The sequence below is a fragment of the Bidens hawaiensis genome, unplaced genomic scaffold, assembly GCF_021521415.1.
Source record: "Bidens hawaiensis isolate Kalapana, Puna unplaced genomic scaffold, B.hawaiensis_p1.1 tig00029039_1, whole genome shotgun sequence".
NCBI classification, from domain to species: Eukaryota; Viridiplantae; Streptophyta; class Magnoliopsida; order Asterales; family Asteraceae; genus Bidens; species Bidens hawaiensis.
In genome coordinates, this window is record NW_027494786.1 from 82,169 (window position 1) to 102,710 (window position 20,542).

Here is a 20,542-nt window from a genome sequence, read left to right on the forward strand (position 1 = left end):
ACACTGTACACACTCTCTTGTAACTATTGTAGTGATCAAAACATTTCCAAGCTGGTAATTCTCTTTTTACTTAATAATATCGTCTAAGGCACGTCAGCTTTCAGTCGCCTCCCGAGGTATTGTGTCGGCGATCCTTAAGGATCAAGGGTTTTCCTCGTGCATCACTGTGTTATTGGCATTATCCTTACGTTATCTTACCCGTAACATACAAATATCTTATCTCACAATCAAAGTTTAGTTGCTTGATTATCCTTGTGTAATTTTTGACCAAAACAGTAGCCACATCAATTATCCCTAAATCATTTTTCTTCTTCGTTTTTTAAACAATAGACAGGGTTGATGATGTTTGTTGTGTTTGACGGTGGTGCAGTGGTGATGGAACGGTGACCTAGTGGTGGTGATGAAGAAGAAGATGAGTAGGAAATACGATTTGTTTCCGTTTAAGCCTCTCAAGCCTTACTTTACAAGTGAGATTTTATTAGATTTGATTGATTGACTGGATTTACCCTAAAATTATAATATACGGTGCAGATTTTCCAACTATAACAGCTACTATTCTAGTGTGAAATAATTTACAACTTGAAAATATATAATATCTCAATATGTTACTTAATTTCCAAATAAATGGACGAAAAGCAAAGGTGCCTGGATTGATCTGTACTTTTTTAATTTAAATCATACCTAAAAATAATCCTTGCTTTTGGTGGGGTAACTATAGTTTCGTATATAATTGTAAACTGTGTTTTATGTAAGTCAGATATTTGTGATTATTATCGGTTAAGTTCACATGCTTAGGGGGTGGGGGTGGTTTAAAAACCATCACTTGCTCCCACCAATACAAGTGTGTCACCTCACCCCACCACTTTCCATCACTAGTGATGGAATTTTGGTGGGGGTGGTGGTGTGGTGTGATGGAATATATATATTTTTTTTATTTTGCATTTTTGAAGCGCCATAAAACTTCGTTTGCCCCTCGCGTCGTATGATTCTTGAAACCATTCTTTGCTTGTTTCGACGTCCGCTACAATCTTTAAAAATAAAGATTTCGGCAAACGAAACCGATCCATGAACGTCTCGTCATTGTATTTCGGCTCCTCCACAAAATAGTCGTTCATTAGCACTTCGTGGGCATGTATACGATCACGTTCCACCATTTTTTTCTTTGGACGGCTCGGGCCTTCAAGTTCGTTATATAACAACGGGAACCATTCAACAATGTCATTGTCCGAAGACGAAGACCTATCGGTGTCTAGCGGAAACGAGTTGCTCGGAAAATCCATATTTTTTTTGTTTTGAATTGAAGTGGTGAAGAAAGAGGTTTTTGTAGTAGAAGATTGAGAGTGTTTTGAGTTGGATTTGATTTTGAGTTGGATTGAAATGGTTGGATTTGATTTTGAGTTGGATTGAAATGGTTGTTAATTTATATTGTTAATTTATTTTGAGTTGGATTTGATCTTGGTACACCACGTGATGCCCATCACGGCCAGACCCCTATCACGCGTGATGGGGGGACCGGCGGCGGTATTCGTGAGACCATCACGCGTGATGGGGGGACCGGCGGCGGTATTCGTGAGGCCATCACGCGAACGGACCACCCCACCCCTCTTAGGGTGTTAACAGTGTATCAGTTTGTGATTATTTTCAGAGTTAGGTTAAATATATCCTTCTCTCTTGAACTTGGAATTCCTTTAACAATTTTACCCACTCTAACACTAAACGTATGTTAAAATAATAATTATCACATAATTACACATTTTATTCTCAATTAATAAAATTTGTGTAAGTTATTATGCAAATATACTATTGCTTTTGTTATTTTTAAAACAAACAATAAGAAATTCGTTTTAAAAAAATACTATCTCTAAAAACTATTTGAAAAACACTCTCTAAGAAAAACAATTATGTAAAAACAAAACTTATTTTTAAATAATAATAAATTTTCATTTTAAATAAGAAATAATGTTTTTTGTTATTTAAAAAATATTAAAAATGTGTTTTAAAGATAACAATAATAAATAATAAAAGATGACAAAGGAAAGAAACAACAAATGTTCGAATCATATTAATGTAAAACTTTAGGGAGGGTGTATGTTTAAAGCATGTTCGGAATTGAGTTTGAAAAATGCTTATTGGCTTATTGGTGTTTTTGAAAAGACAATAAGTTAAAATGTGTTTGGCAATCATAAAAATCTTTTTTATTTTAGCTTTTTAAAAAGGTTAAAAAACAGTTTTCTAAAAGCCCCAAATCTTAGCTTTTAAAAATGACTTTTTGAAAAAGCCAACAAATCAATAATCATTTTTCAAACTCAATCCCATATATACTCTTAGTATAAATATAAATGAGAGAAATTGATATGTTTCGCAACCCCCTCCAATATATAATGTTTTCTTCTTAAAACGCCTATAAATGCGTAACGCCAGTCACGATGTGATTTTCACTCAATTTTCAAACATATCAATTTTCTCTGATATTGCAATTTCTTTCAAACATCACCAATTAAAAAAAATAAGAAGCTCGCTTCGGGGTGTGTGGGGATCGACCCCTTTTTTGTGCCACATTGATGGAGATGCTCTAATAATTTGACGTTGTGATTCTCATTATCTAAAATAGATCTTAAACTCACTACAAAAACTGACTTGACATAATCAGCATTTAATCATAGTTCTATTATTTAGTATATTGATAATTTCAAGTTTTCTATCATAAAAATAGTTGTGGTTAAACAGGTAGGCGAATGTTTTTGGGTAATCATTTCACATCCCAACCTATAGCGGAAATACCGGGACGTAACTGATTGCCTAGTAGTACACAAGACAATAAAAATGATATAGTGACAATAACTGATTATTAAATTTTAAAATAATCAAAATATATCACAAAATTTAAATAAACATTATTCAATTAAAACATAAAAAATAAATTTCAAGATAATATTCGTTATTCTAACGTTATTATCTACTTGCTTCAACTTCGTTCATCCAATATAGTTACCTGTAGCATGCGTAAAAATGTATATATTTTGTCAACACAACGGTTGGTGAGCAAACACAAGTTTTCATTGTATACATAATATTAAATAACAATTCAATGCGGATGCGGAAACTACAACAATTAATTGAAATAATAACAAATAAAATCTGTTCAACATGACACAAAGTCAAGCTACTAAGACGGGTGTATAATCAAACCAATGAGGATGAGGTTCACCATGACAATAAATAAACAGTAGTTCACAAGACACTAAAATGGATATAGTGACAATAACTAATTATTAAATTTTAAAGTAATCAAAATACATCACAAAATTTAAATAAACATTATCCAAATAAAACATAACAAATAAATTTCAAGATAATATTCATTGATATCCTAACAGTATTATCTACTTGCTTCAACTTCGTTCATCCAAGATAGGTACCTACAACATGCGTAAAAATGTATATATTTTGTCAACACAACAGTTGGTGAGCGAACTCAAGTTTTCAATGTATACATAATATTAAATAACAATTCAATCCGGATTCAGTAACTAAAACAATTAATTGAAATAATAACAAATAAAATCTGTTCATCATGACACAAAGTCAAGCTACTAAGACAGGTGTATGATCATACCAATGAGGATGAGGATAAGGATGAGGTTCACCATAACAATAAATAAACACTTTGTCAAATAAGCTTATAACAATTAACGAGCAATTACACGTAAACGCATTTATATGAATTGTGGTTGAGGACTCGATAATGCATAATAAAGTAATTTATGGAATGCATACTACCCCCAAAATATAAAAAACAAAAAAAGGGGTGTGAATTACTCACCTTGAATTATAGATCCTTACGAGAAAAAGATTTAATAAAGTTGGTTAGTTCCACCAAGATTCCCGACTATTTTGCCTATAATTAAATTTATAAAAAATATAAATAATCCAACGAATATAAACAAATGACAAATTATGACATAACGGATTTGGGATCGATAGGGTTTTAAATAAATAGTAATAGTAATAGTAATAATAACAATAATATTACTAATAATAAATATTGTTAGTTTAATATTAATATTATTATTATTAATAATAACTAGTTTTAAAGCATTTAAAATCAAAATTGGATAAAAAAAACATACAAAAACCGGGCCTTGGGGATTCGAACCCGCACCCCAGGCCGGCTTGTGACATGCTATACAAGTGCTAGCCATTAGGCCAACTTCTCAGTTTGTTATATGACAGAAACTTAAATAATAAACAGGTTATGATAAGAAGCCTCGATTAGATAAGAACCCTAATTTGATTATAATCCCAATTGAGGATTAATAGCTCTTCGTCAATAGAAATTGACCGAGGGTTTTTGATCCTTGTTAAAATCCGACTAAAATCCATAGTTGAATTACTTGAAACAGACTTGAATTGGTAATTACATGCGGGTTAGGGTTCGGCCAAAACACGAAGCCAATCTAGATCTTAAACTCTTTTAGAGATGCAATTGACTTAAGGGATATGATAGTGATGCTCTTAGGTTTGTGTGGTTTCGTTTAATTGTGATATGAACGTGTTATATAGCTTAACCATGACAGATTCATCGCGAATCGATGAGTTTGAATATTTGAATAGTTTAGTTATCCTAATCCCATGTAAAGATATGATAAACGTGTTTTTAAACAGATTAGCGATTCGCGATATCCATTCTCGTGATTACTTGGCTATTTTCACGCAGCAATCGGTTGTGGGGGGGGGGGTACCTAACATCGACGGGAAAGAAGGAAGGAAGAAGATGAAGGATGATATAATACTTTTTTCAGATTAGTCCCTGGTCTATTGTTGGATAATAAAACGTAGTACAACATAAGGTAAGGGTGATATTTTGAACAAGTTTGATAGTTAAAACAAGAATTAAAAGTAATACGATATTTTTATTAAATGCCGAATCCGATTACGATACAATAAATTACAAACTAGAAAAAAAATGACAATTGTCACAGTATTCCCTACTTTTGAAAATTTCGTCCCGAAATTAAGGTGAAACTGCAACAAAGAGATGAGGATACTTGGACTTCATATGATCTTCACGTTCCCAAGTGACTGCAGCACCACGTTTAGATTCCCAACGGAATTCGGCTATGCTTCATTTCTTTATCCATACCATCCACAATTTCTACCCGCTTTTACGTGCATGGTTTCATCGATATGAACCTCATCGAGAGGTATATGGAGATTACCCTCGGCTAGACACTTCTTTAGATTTGAAACATGAAAAGTCGGGTGAACGTTAGAGAGTTCACCAGGAAGATCGAGTTTGTAAGTGACTTTACCAACTCTATCAATTATCTTAAAAGCACCAACAAATCGAGGTGATAACTTTCCTCTTTTACCAAAACGAACAACTCCCTTCCAAGGTGTAACACCCCAAATAAAGTAGAAACGCCTGAGTGTGACGTACAGATTGTTCAAACACACATGCACTATTAGGTGACCATAATATCAATATTTCATTAAATCTTTCAAGTAACACAAGTTTAACAAAATTATACAAGTTGTGAACAAATAAATAAACAAAGAGATAAGTTGTTCATTTGAATATCTTATAAGCATGCTAAGTGTCTTCTAGCCTTCATCCTTGTATCTCTACACCTGTAGTATATGCATAAAATAAAGGTCAGCTATGAAAATAGTTGGTGAGAATCCCATAATTTGATATAATACATAAAAGCATACAATTCCATGAAACTTGTGAAATGAGCACATAAGGGTTCTTTACACTCGATGCAATGGACCTGAGTGTAAAGACCAAGCGAAGCTCCTTTCCAGTTGGGTCTACCAACGTATTCAGAAATGAGGTCCCTTTTCCACTCGATACAAATGGACCTGAGTGCAAAGGGGGCGTATGATCATAATTATTGAGGCAACCACTTGAAATCCACGCATATAAGCACACAAGTCAATGATATGAATTGTAGTTTGTAAGCAAAATTGTAATTCTTGAGGTTTGATATGATACATATACTACCCCAAAAATATGAAAACATTTAAAAAAGGGGGTGTGAGAAACTTACCTCGAATGCGAAGATAAACTTGTAATAAAAGCTGAAAGCACAATAACGAAACTGAAGCAACCAAACGTCACGAACTATAAATGAAATAAATATGGAATTTAAAGACTTATCCAACGGGATTATTAAAATTTATTATTTTTTTGGAACAAGTATTATTTTATTAGTTTAAGGCATGGGTTATGTTTTGGTCAAAAACTGACAAAGGTGGTTTTACAACCAAATTAGTAAAATGGGACTAGGTGCTTGTAAAAATGGCTTGAACACAGAGATTTGTTGCGAGGAAAAAACTTGTTATCCTTAGGATAACAAGAAAAAAACCCCGGGTGGTAAAAACTATCACCACCGATTTATTAATAACAAAGTGGTTACAAGTGTGGAGCTAAAGCTCGATCGTGATTACAGAGAATGCAAGTACTAGTAAGTCTCGTGTGTCTAGAGTGTGTGTATTGTGATCCGAGTTCGGCTCTATTTATAACAAAAATAAAGCTAACAATATGGCTTTTAATTTAGGAAACTTTGGACTAAATCCAATTAGCCGTTAATCCGCTTAATCAACACGTTTCCTTTCCTGCCACGACCTAATAACGGCAAGTGCGAGTTTTCAGGAGATCATAGCAACGGTCTTTGACTTGGTAAACAAGGAAAGTCTGCGAACAATTTGTTAGTTATATAATATATTTAGGATACCTGTTACCTTTGAGGATACCGCATCCTGGAGTTGTTCTGAATATAATGTTTGCTAAGGATACTGAAAATCCGAGCCCTAACAATTGTCCCCAAATTTAACAGCTGTAGATATGGTTTACAGCTGTAAAATTTTTGAAATTTGAATTTTGAATCTTCGCATGCGTGGTAGATCTTTGATGCACGTGTCAGTCGTCCGTTACCCCTGAATGTTTATATTTATCCAAGATAAATATTTTTTATCTCATTCATCAGTCTTCATAGGTAATCTTTCTAATCTCTCTTACTCTTCATCGTCTTAAATCATGAGTCCGAAACCTTGTCCTTTCGGTATTGAGGATTTTGTGTCTCAGAATCTCCTTGCAAGTCCTGCGAATGAGATATTCATTTTTGGTAACACCGATATTTCGAACCTTCAATCTCGGGGTTGTTTTCCTTCTGGAACTGTTTTTAGGCCTTTTGATGCCGCGCTTTCTTCTGATCTTATTTCAAAAACCTGGATTTCCTGCCTTTACCACCGAGTTCTTTTCAATAATTGGTCTTAGTTATGCCCAAACCAAGCCCATGGTTTGGAGGACCTTGTTCGTTTTGGAGAGATTAATCGCCGACCATGCTTTTGATTTCACCCTTTTGGAGCTTGCTTCTGTGTATGACCTTCGCAGTCACGGTTCCTTCAGATACCTTCTCAAGACTAGATCCGGTCGTACCCCACTTGTTTCTAATAATACCCAAAATAACGATCAATGGAAGGGGTAGTTCTTCTTTGTCAGGAGAGATAGTCTCCCTCATCCTAAGGATCTTCCGTATTTTTGGGTTGTCAAAAGTAGGATACATTTGTTGGACTCGGTATGCCCAAGACACATATTATAATTGATGTGGCTAGTATGTCATGATCCAAGTCGGGTCATACCCAATAACGGATTTAGTCCAATTAGCCGTTAATCGGCTTAATCAACAAGTTTCCTTTCTTGCCACGATCTAATAACGGCAAATGCGAGTCTTCAGGAGATCATAGCAACGGTCTTTGATCTGGTAAACAAGGAAAGTTTGCGAACAAATTGTTAGTTATATAACATATTTAGGATACCTGTTACCTTTGAGGATACCGCATCCTGGAGTTGTTCTGAATATAATGTTTGATGAGGATACTGAAAATCCAAGCCATAACAGTTTATTTTAATATTAATCTAAGTCTTACTGGTTCTAACGAATTTTATGGTAACGAAATAGAGTTAACAAACTAAAGTTCAACCAAAAGAATTAAAATTAACAGTTAATAATTTAAATTATATCCTATCATATCCCCGTGGCCATTATATCCTATCCTTACATCAACCAGCTGAACCATTACATCAACCAGCTGAACCATTATATCAACCAGCTGAACCATTATATCCTATCATATCCTATAATTTAAATTAATAATTTAAATTATATCCTATCCTTACATTAATAATTTTAAATTATATCCTATCCTTAAATTAATAATTTAAATTATATCCTATAATTTAATTAATAATTTAAATTATATCCTATCCTTACATCAACCAGTTGAACCATTATATCCTATCATATCCCCGTGGCCATTTATGAAATGGGGAATGGATATTATGGGATAGCTGCCCAAGGCTCCTGGTGGAAAGGTCTTGATGCTGGCCATGACAGATTACTTCTCCAAGTGGATCGAAGCAGAGACATTTGTCCAAGTTAAAGAAAAAGATGTGATCTCATTCATCAAATGCAATATCCTGACAAGATTTGGTATCCCGGCAGAGATTGTTTGTGACAATGGATCACAGTTCATCGGTAATAGAACAACCAACTTTTGTGAAAGTTGTGGAATCAATATGGTGACTTCAACTCCAGTACATTCTCAAGCTAATGGTCAAGCAGAGTCAAGTAACAAGATCATCATCAACAACTTGAAGAAGATATTGGATCCAGGAAGGGAAAATGGGTTGAAGAACTACCATTTGTTTTTTGGGCTGATAGAACCACTTCAAAGAATGCAACGGGACAAACACCTTTCTCCTTAGTGTTTGGGGCCGAAGCTGTTATCCCTACGGAGATGGTGATCCCCACAGCAAGAACCAGTATTCAGGATACTGAGTCCAACAGCCAAAGCCTTACTAAAGACCTGGATACCATAGATGAACTTAGAGATCTCGCCAGGATCAGAATGGCAGCATACAAACAAAGAGTAGCAAAGTCCTACAATAAAAATATCCGGATTCGAAGATCCAAGTAGGAGATATGGTGTTAAGAAAGGCGTTTCAGAATACCACTAACCCAGCAGATGGAAAGCTTGCTCCAAAATGGGAAGGTCCTTACCTGATTGATTCAGAAGCAGGAAAAGGGGCTTATAGGTTAATCACTATGGAAGGTGTTCCTATACCAAGAGCTTGGAATGTATCCATATTAAGGCATCTTTTTGCTAGTATCCTTGACTGGTATGTTTGTATCCTCAACATTTCAGAATAAAGGTATGTTCCTTTGTTTATTTTTTGGTTATCACATATTTAAATTTTATCTCTAAATCAAGTTTACTGATTTAAGCATCGGAGGGGTGTTAGCCAGGCTAACACCCACCCCTCATCAAGAGCTTAGTGTTTTGCAGTTATCCCAAGGATATGTTATCTTCACAACAGTCAGAGGCTAATCACCTCACACACGAATAAGATATCCCTAATATCTCCTAAGGTTTAAAGGTCTTCACCTTTCCAACGAACGTCTGGAGTGCACGAATAAGATATCTTGGATATCTTCTAAGGTTTAAAGGTCTTCACCTTTCCAATGAATGCCTGGAGCGCACGATGATTCGGATATAGTTTGAGGCAGGCGGACCAGACCAGCTGTAATCCGTTTGTTGTTGGCTATATACCGAATCCTTAAGATAAGTGGCAGACATGTCACACATACGGTTTCAAACATTTTCATGTTATCTGAGGTTTATAACATTTTCATGTTATCTCAAGTTTTGGCATTTACATGCCCGTACGTTTGGGACTTTCCCTGGTATTATCTCAAGCTTAGACATTTTCATGGCTCCCAAGTAAAGGCTTAGTCGCCAGTGAAAAGGCTTTATCGCCAGTACAAAGGCTTTGTCGCCAGTAAATGGGCTTTATCGCCAGGATTATCTAACTTTGTTTTGACAGATCGAAGATCGAACAAATCTCTAAATGTAGAGATATTGCAAAGTTGTTTTTAACTTAGCAAAATCCCAGAAAGCATATCAACAGTTGGGGACATCATATGTAAGTTATCTAGATTTATAAATGATCTCCGTAAAGGTATTCTTTACACGTAGTTTCATTATACAGTTTATATTTCAAGATATGATCTTTTGGTTTGATTGTGATAACTCACACAAGGCATAAGGATATATAATCCTTAAAATGTTTTATTTCAATACTTAATAAGTTTTAAAGGTGTATTTTATAAAAATATATATAATCCTTAAAATATTTTATGATCAGGATACATTATCCACAAGATGTTTTAAAAGTCTTAAAGATATATAATCCTCAAAATGTTCAAAAATCAAGTTTTCAGGATACATTATCCTCGAAGTAACTTATTTCAAAAAATTAAAGACATGTAATGTTCCAAATAAAACTTACAAGTCACTGAACACAATGCTTAAAGCCAAAAGATTATATTATTACCAATCATAAGTGCAGGAAATTAAAAAGGAAACACCCGGGTTTCGTCTTGAAAAGCCAAGATCCCTCCACCCGAATATTGCCAAATGTCCAAAAGTCAAGATAACATGGACTTCGTCTTGGAAAGTCAAGATCCCTCCACCCATGTATCCTAATATCCTAAGCATAATATTATTTCAAAAAAGAAAAGTAAATTGTTCAACAACCATTACAACCCAACATCAGACCAACAAACATAAACACATAAAAAATTGGGCTCAAGCCTTTTCTTTACCGTTATCATCGCCCAATTGCACCTCGTCACCGACCGCCTTCACTGCGTCCTTGATCGCCACCTCAACAGCCTCCTCCGCAGCCTTCTCTGTTCCACTCGGACCAGCATCCTCCACACCTTCACCGTTAAGCTCAGCCAAAACTTTCTCCCAAGCAGCCACATCCTAGAAGGAAGTGTCAACACCAGCATCTTTGGCCTCCTTAGCCATCTTGAGCCGAGACTGGAAGATGGAAATAGCAGGAGACCTCTTCGCCCCCTCAGTAACCTCTTGGATCTGCACCAGACGATCCGCTTCTTGGTGGACGAGCTCCTTCTTGGCCATTGAAATTCCTGCTTCAAATCTTCAATTTCTTTGATCTTCTTGTCACGAAGATTGGTTTTCGTAGTAGCAATCTTCAGCATTTCGGTTATACGTGTGTTGGCATCAAGAAGTTCATAATGCAGATCGTTGAAAATAAAACGTAGCCTGATGATGGCGATGGTTCTTGGAGGCTTGGCTGAAAATAAAACGTCATTTCCTCCTCGTCAATGAGAAAGAAAGAGCTAAGCTTGGTCTCAGTCTCTTTGGTGGGAGGGGAAATCTCAAAGAACTTCAAAGCTACAAAAAACAAAAAACATATCAGTCATAAAGATTATTGGCTTACACCTTTAAGATAATGTTGTTGGGTTTTAACAAGATTATCAAAGTCATAAAATCCCAATTTTATGAAAAACGCAGTGGAAATAAGTTTTAAATCTTGTTAATTTGATATGTATAAAACCTATTTTACACATGCAAAACCCAAGCAAGGATCTAAATACAAAATACATACTATCAAACACATGCATGTCACTATAAGTACATGCATGTTAAAGTTACCTTTCAAATCCAAGGAAGAGGAAGGAGATGATGATGAAGAAGGCAAGAACTTGAATATGAAGCTCCTCAAGCTAGCATACCCCAAGCTTTCCAACAAACACCACTTGTAGCTAGGATTTGGTAACACTTGACAACTTCTCCTTGTTCTTGTTCTTGTTCTTGGCCGTCCAAGAGAAAGAAGAGAGGAAGAAATGTGCAGAGGATTTTTCATCTAGTGTACTTGTGTTGTATGTTGTGTGTTATGAGAGATTGAGAGAAAGAATCCATAATAAGCCTTTCAAATGGCACCACCCAAGGAGCCAATGGGAAGCATTGCATGTCTCCACTAAGGAGAAGATAATAATAAATAATGAAGAGAGAAAGAGAGGGGGAGGGGGGGTGGCCAAGCGTCCCTTTCTTGTTCAAAATTTTACAAACCTTTTTATAACATAAAACCTTTTGTTACAAAATGTTATGTTAACCTTTATAATAAAAAGGTTACACAACTTAAGAAACATGCAAGGTTAATACATATTGTTATTTAACCAACTTAAATAACACTATGTAATGTTCTCTCATAAAATATAAATCATCCATATGATTTATTTATTATACAAGTACATTGTATTTAGAAACTCTTTCCAAATAACATAAGTGTCAATATTCATTTGTTATGATCATATCATATATAAACAAATATTATTGTTGTTTGTCTAGCTTGTTATTGGGTATGACCCGACTTGGATCATGACATACTAGCCACATCAATTATAATATGTGTCTTGGGCATACCGAGTCCAACAAATGTATCCTACTTTTGACAACCCAAAAATACGGAAGATCCTCAGGATGAGGGAGACTATCTCTCCTGACAAAGAAGAACTACCCCTTCCACTGATCGTTATTTTGGGTATTATTAGAAACAAGTGGGGTACGACCGGATCTAGTCTTGAGAAGGTATCTGAAGGTACCGTGACTGCGAAGGTCATACACAGAAGCAAGCTCCAAAAGGGTGAAATCAAAAGCATGGTCGGCGATTAATCTCTCCAAAACGAACAAGGTCCTCCAAACCATGGGCTTGGTTTGGGCATAACTAAGACCAGTTCTTGAAAAGAACTCGGTGGTAAAGGCAGGAAATCCAGGTTTTTGAAATAAGATCAGAAGAAAGCGCGGCATCAAAAGACCTAAAAACAGTTCCGGAAGGAAAACAACCCCGAGATTGAAGGTTCGAAATATCGGTGATACCAAAAATGCATACCTCATTCGCAGGACTTGCAAGGAGATTCTGAGACACAAAATCCTCAATACGGAAAGGACAAGGTTTCGGACTCATGATTTAAGACGATGAAGAGTAAGAGAGATTAGAAAGATTACCTATGAAGACGGATGAATGAGATAAAAAATATTTATCTTGGACAAATATAAACATTCAGGGGTAACGGACGACTGACACGTGCATCAAAGATCCACCACGCATGCGAAGATTCAAAATTCAAATTTCAAAAATTTTACAGCTGTAAACCATATCTACAGCTGTTAAATTTGGGGACAATTGTTAGGGCTCGGATTTTCAGTATCCTTAGCAAATATTATATTCAGAACAACTCAAGGATGTGGTATCCTCAAAGGTAACAGGTATCCTAAATATATTATACAACTAACAAATTGTTCGCAGACTTTCCTTGTTTACCAAGTCAAAGACCGTTGCTATGATCTCCCGAAAACTCGCACTTGCCGTTATTAGGTCGTGGCAGGAAAGGAAACGTGTTGATTAAGCGGATTAACGGCTAATTGGATTTAGTCCAAAGTTTCCTAAATTAAAAGCCATATTGTTTGCTTTATTTTTGTTATAAATAGAGCCGAACTCGGATCACAATACACACACTCTAGACACACGAGACTTACTAGTACTCGCATTCTCTGTAATCACGATCGAGCTTTAGCTCCACACTTGTACCACTTTGTTATTAATAAATCGGTGGTGATAGTTTTCACCACCCGGGGTTTTTTTCTTGTTATCCTAAGGATAACAGGTTTTTTCCTCGCAACAAATCTCTGTGTTCAAGCCATTTTTTCAAGCACCTAGTCCCATTTTACTAATTTGGTTGTAAAACCACCTTTGTCAATTTTTTACCAAAACCTAACCCATGCCTTAAACTAATAAAATAATACTTGTTCCAAAAAAATAATAAACTTTAATAATCTCGTTGGATAAGTCTTTAAATTCCATACTTATTTCATTTATAGTTCGTGACGTTTGGTTGCTTCAGTTTCGTTATTGTGCTTTCAGCTTTTATTTCAAGTTTATCTTCGCATTCGAGGTAAGTTTCTCACACCCCCTTTTTTAAATGTTTTCATATTTTGGGGGTAGTATATGTATTATATCAAACCTCAAGAATTACAATTTTGCTTACAAACTACAATTCATATCATTGACTTGTGTGCTTACTTGCTTATTTGTTATATGCGTGGATTTTAAGTGGTTGCCTCAATAATTATGATCATACGCCCCCTTTGCACTCAGGTCCATTTGTATCGAGTGGAAAAGGGACCTCATTTCTGAATACGTTGGTAGACCCAACTGGAAAGGAGCTTCGCTTGGTCTTTAAACTCAGGTCCATTGCATCGAGTGTAAAGAACCCTTATGTGCTCATTTCACAAGTTTCATGGAAATGTATGCTTTTATGTATTATATCAAATTGTGGGATTCTCACCAGCTATTTTCATAGCTGACCTTTATTTTATGCATATACTACAGGTGTAGAGATACAAGGATGAAGGCTAGAAGACACTTAGCATGCTTATAAGATATTCAAATGAACAACTTATCTCTTTGTTTATTTATTTGTTCACAACTTGTATAATTTTGTTAAACTTGTGTTACTTGAAAGATTTAAGGAAATATTGATATTATGGTCACCTAATAGTGCATGTGTGTTTGAACAATTTGTACGTCACACTCAGGCGTTTCTGCTTTATTTGGGGTGTTACACCTTAGAAGGGAGTTGTTCGTTTTGGTAAAAGAGGAAAGTTATCACCTCGATTTGTTGGTCCTTTTAAGATAATTGATAGAGTTGGTAAAGTCGCTTACAAACTCGGTCTTCCCGGTGAACTCTCTAACGTTCACCCGACTTTTCATGTTTCAACTCTAAAGAAGTGTCTAGCCGAGGGTAATCTCCATATACCTCTCGATGAGGTTCATATCGATGAAACCATGCACGTAAAAGCGGGTAGAAATTGTGGATGGTATGGATAAAGAAACGAAGCATAGCCGAATTCCGTTGGGAATCTAAACGTGGTGCTGCAGTCACTTGGGAACGTGAAGATCATATGAAGTCCAAGTATCCTCATCTCTTTGTTGTAGTTTCACCTTAATTTCGGGACGAAATTTCCAAAAGTAGGGAATACTGTGACAATTGTCATTTTTTTTTCTAGTTTGGAATTTATTGTATCGTAATCGGATTCCGCATTTAATAAAGATATCGTATTACTTTTAATTCTTGTTTTAACTATCAAACTTGTGCAAAATATCACCCTTACCTTAAGTTGTACTACGTTTTATTATCCAACAATAGACCAGAGACTAATCTGAAAAAAGTATTATATCTTCCTTCATCTTCTTCATTCCTTCTTTCCCGTCGATGTTAGGTACCCCCCCCAACCGATTGCTGCGTGAAAATAGCCAAGTAATCACGAGAATGGATATCGCAAATCGCTAATCTGTTTAAAAACACGTTTATCATATCTTTACATGGGATTAGGATAACTAAACTATTTAAATATTCAAACTCATCGATTCGCGATGAATCTGTCATGGTTAAGCTATATAACACGTTCATATCACAATTAAACGAAACCACACAAACCTAAGAGCATCACTATCATATCCCTTAAGTCAATTGCATCTCTAAACGAGTTTAAGATCTAGATTGGCTTCGTGTTTTGGCCGAACCCTAACCCGCATGTAATTACCAATTCAAGTCTGTTTCAAGTAATTCAACTATGGGTTTTAGTCGGATTTTAACAAGGATCAAAAACCCTCGGTCAATTTCTATTGACGAAGAGCTATTAATCCTCAGTTGGGATTATAATCAAATTAGGGTTCTTATCTAATCGAGGCTTCTTAACATAACCTGTTTATTATTTAAGTTTCTGTCATATAACAAACTGAGAAGTTGGCCTGATGGCTAGCACTTGTATAGCATGTCACAAGCCGGCCTGGGGTGCTGGTTCGAATCCCCAAGGCCCGGTTTTTGTATGTTTTTTTTATCCAATTTTGATTTTAAATGCTTTAAAACTAGTTATTATTAATAATAATAATATTAATATTAAACTAACAATATTTATTATTAGTATTATTATTGTTATTATTAATATTACTATTACTATTACTATTACTATTATTATTATTATTTATATAAAACCCTATCGATCCCAAATCCTTTTTGTCATAATTTGTCACTTGTTTATATTCGTTGGATTATTTATATTTTTTAAAAATTTAATTATAGGCAAAATAGTCGGGAATCTTGGTGGAACTAACCAACTTTATTAAATCTTTTTCTCGTAAGGATCTATAATTCAAGGTGAGTAATTCACACCCATTTTTTTGTTTTTCATATATTGGGGGTAGTATGCATTCCATAAATTACTTTATTATGCATTATCGAGTCCTCAACCACAATTCATATAAATGCGTTTACGTGTAATTGCTCGTTAATTGTTATAAGCTTATTTGACAAAGTGTTTATTTATTGTTATGGTAAACCTCATCCTTATCCTCATCCTCATTGGTATGATCATACACCTGTCTTAGTAGCTTGACTTTGTGTCATGATGAACGGATTTTATTTGTTATTATTTCAATTAATTATTTTAGTTACTGAATCCGGATTGAATTGTTATTTAATATTATGTATAAATTGAAAAATTGAGTTCGCTCACCAACTGTTGTGTTGACAAAATATATACATTTTTACGCATGTTGTAGGTACCTATCTTGGATGAACGAAGTTGAAGCAAGTAGATAATACTGTTAGGATATCAATGAATATTATCTTGAAATTTATTTGTTATGTTTTATTTGGATAATGTTTATTTAAATTTTGTGATGTATTTTGATTACTTTAAAATTTAATAATTAGTTATTGTCACTATATCATTTTTAGTGTCTTGTGAACTACTGTTTATTTATTGTCATGGTGAACCTCATCCTCATTGGTTTGATTATACACCCGTCTTAGAAGCTTGACTTTGTGTCATGATGAACAGATTTTATTTGTTATTATTTCAATTAATTGTTGTAGTTTCTGCATCCGCATTGAATTGTTATTTAATATTATGTATACAATGAAAACTTGTGTTTGCTCACCAACCGTTGTGTTGACAAAATATATACATTTTTACGCATGCTACAGGTAACTATATTGGATGAACGAAGTTGAAGCAAGTAGATAATAACGTTAGAATAACGAATATTATCTTGAAATTTATTTGTTATGTTTTAATTGAATAATGTTTATTTAAATTTTGAGATATATTTTGATGATTTTAAAATTTAATAATCAGTTATTGTCACTATATCATTTTTATTGTCTTGTGTACTACTAGGCAATCAGTTACGTCCTGGTATTTCCCCTATAGGTTGGGATGTGAAATGATTACCCAAAACATTCGCCTACCCGTTTAACCACAACTATTTTTGATAGAAAACTTGAAATTATCAATATAATAAATGTGACAATCGTCAATCTCAGGTTAACTCCGTTAACTCAACTCCGTCAATTCAAACTTAAGATCATTAAATCTATAACGCACACTTCATTGCATTTAAACTAGGGTTTGAATGACGCTTAACACTTACTACATGTGTAGTCTTTCGGGAATTGCACCGAAACGTAAACGAGTTGAGGCAAACGATTGATGAATAAACGAAAAACGTCAAAACAGTAATTATGTGATAATTATGTGTTAGACTTATGTGTTATGTGATAACATGGTTATAAACGTTAACTCAAGATGTAAACAAGTTAGTTAGGCTAGAAAAGTAATACTTAGAAGTGGAGGGACTTGAATGTAACATGTTATGTTTATAAATACATCATTAACCAAACCCTAACTATTATTCTTCTTCCCCCACAAGTGCCGATCGGAAACCCCACCCCCCTTGCTCCTTGGCTGCCGTCACCTTCACACACACATATAACCATCAAATCAAGCCCTTGATTGAAGAATTAGGTGCTAGGAAGGTATAATTGATTATCCTATACATCCTTATTACTTGATTTTGATGTTTAATGGGTTAATTGAAAACCATAATGAGCCGATTTTGTATGTGTGTATAGTTAATATGATTGTTGTTGATTGGATAATGATTTGATAACTAGTGTTGATATTGTTACACGTTAATCGTTGTGTCTTTGATTTGAGTTCAAACAAAAACCCTAGTCATGTATGTAATGTGTAATTGATGTGCATGGATGGTGTTTATGGAGTCTATAGTGTTATATGAATGCATGATAGTTCATAGATTGTTAATATGTTGAGTTTGGATGCAAACAGTTTCTGGACAGAATGTGTTATTGATGTTTAAGTGACTGTAACGAAGTGTAAATGTGAAAATTGGTTGAGATTATTGGTACTATAGTAAACTAGGTTGAGTCTAGTTTCTATAGAGTATAAATTTGTAACTTTTGGACAAGTAAAGGTTAACTTTTATGATTTTACAAAAACGTTGTGCAAAGCTGAGCTGTTAGACCTGCTGTTAGGTTGTTTTGTAAATGTAATATCTCATGAACTACGAGACCAATTGGGTTGGTTCCACTTCTGGAAGTTGACTTATTGAGTTAGGAACCTAACCCAAGTGGTCTTGCATTTATTGGATTTTTCGTTTAACAGGAATTGCAAATAACATTCTGTTTCACATGAATTTGACTGTTGTGAGTTTGCTGTAATGATTTGATGATTGTGAGAAAACTATGTGGAATAAAAATATAATAAAAATATGTTCTGGAAACCTAAGACATATATGCTTCTGTGATGATTTTTGGTAAATTAATTGAGATGCTATGATTGGTGGAATAGTACAATCTTTTAAGTAGAATTTCTGTCTCGGTGAAACTAGCTGCTGAGTTTTGTGAAAATGCATGAAACATGATACTTGCTAAATTATTATCGTGTTTTGACCAAATTGCCCTTGAGGGGAATGATTGCAAGATAATTGTCGTGTTTTGACCAAAATACCCTTGCGGGGAATAATAGCTAATTGATTGTAATGATTTGACCAAATTGCCCTCGTGGGGAATAATTGCTAGTTAATTGTTATGTGTTGACCAAATTGTCCTTACGGGGAGTAATAGCTAGTGATGTACTTTATGAATATATGACACGTATATGATTGCTTACACATGTAATGTATCACAAATACATTGTTAAAGTCACACACGATTCACAAACGAAACACGAAACATGTTACGTGCATAGGTTTTATGTGCCGGGTCTAGAGACTCGATAATATTCCGACACTAAGAAAAATCTCTTTGTTGTTTTAGAACGCTAGAGAGAGTTTTTCTGTGACGCGCATCTTGGTGATTTAATTTGGGAATTTCTTCGCAAACAGTGAGTTTCACTTTCCCCTTTTAAACTGTTTTAAACGCTTTTCACTTGGGGGAGATAACATACTCCGAAACGCATTTGAGATTTTGTTAATATAGATTATATATCACTTGTAAAGACTAAGTGGCAAACGCAATAACAAAAGTTCTTCATAACATCGAACCGGTTAATATTTGGAATAGCGAGTCATTGTTGAGTAGTACTACTGGGTTTGACAAACCCCACCCAACGCTAAACTCGACTGGATGTCGAGCGGGTGTAATCTTGGCTAAACACATACAATGGTCTGGATGACCTGGTGGCAAGGCAAATTGATAAACAGTCAGCTTCGGTGTCGAACACTTAGTAATACTTGCTTTATAGGTAAGCTACCTATAGATATATAATTGACATAACACTATCTGGTAACGCAAAACGTTGTAACGCAAAACGCTGTAACGCAAAACGCTGAACGCAAACGCTAAACATTTATTTTTATATAACTTGTGAACTCACCAACCTTGTGTTGACACTTTTAGTATGTTATTCTCAGGTAGCCGAGGCGGGCGCGCGGTTTAGGAACATGCATTGCTTGAAAACGCTTTTGTTATGCAAACTTATTTTTAACGGTTATCATTGGTTTTAAGTCGTCCTACGTGACGCAACTTTTGGTTAAAGGTTTTTACGCTTCCGCATTTAATTACTCGTAAACGTTTTCATGGTTTTGAAACTCTGTTTTATGGTTTGATTATAACTGATGATTCCGATCCTGTTAGTTCACACCCTCTGACGGTAAAACTCCGTTAGGGAATTTTGAGGGTATGACACTAAATAATAGAACTATGATTAAATGCTGATTATGTCAAGTCAGTTTTTGTAATGAGTTTAAGATCTATTTTAGATAATGAGAATCACAACGTCAAATTATTAGAGCATCTCCATCAATGTGGCACAAAAAAGGGGTCGATCCCCACACGCCCCCGAAGCGAGCTTCTTATTTTTTTATTATTATTTTTTTTAATTGGTGATGTTTGGAAGAAAATGTAATATCAGAGAAAATTGATATGTTTGAAAATTGAGTGAAAATCACATCGTGACTGGCGTTACGCATTTGTAGGCGTTTTAAGAAGAATACATTATATATTGGAGGGGGTTGCGAAACATATCAATTTATCTCATTTATATTTATACTAAGAGTATGTTTGGGATTGAGTTTGAAAAATGATTATTGATTTGTTGGCTTTTTCAAAAAGTCATTTTTAAAAGCTAAGATTTGGGGCTTTTAGAAAGCTGTTTTTTAACCTTTTTAAAAAGCTAAAATAAAAAAGATTTTTATGATTGCCAAACACATTTTAACTTATTGCCTTTTCAATAACACCAATAAGCCAATAAGCATTTTTCAAACTCAATTCCGAACATGCTTTAAACATACACCCTC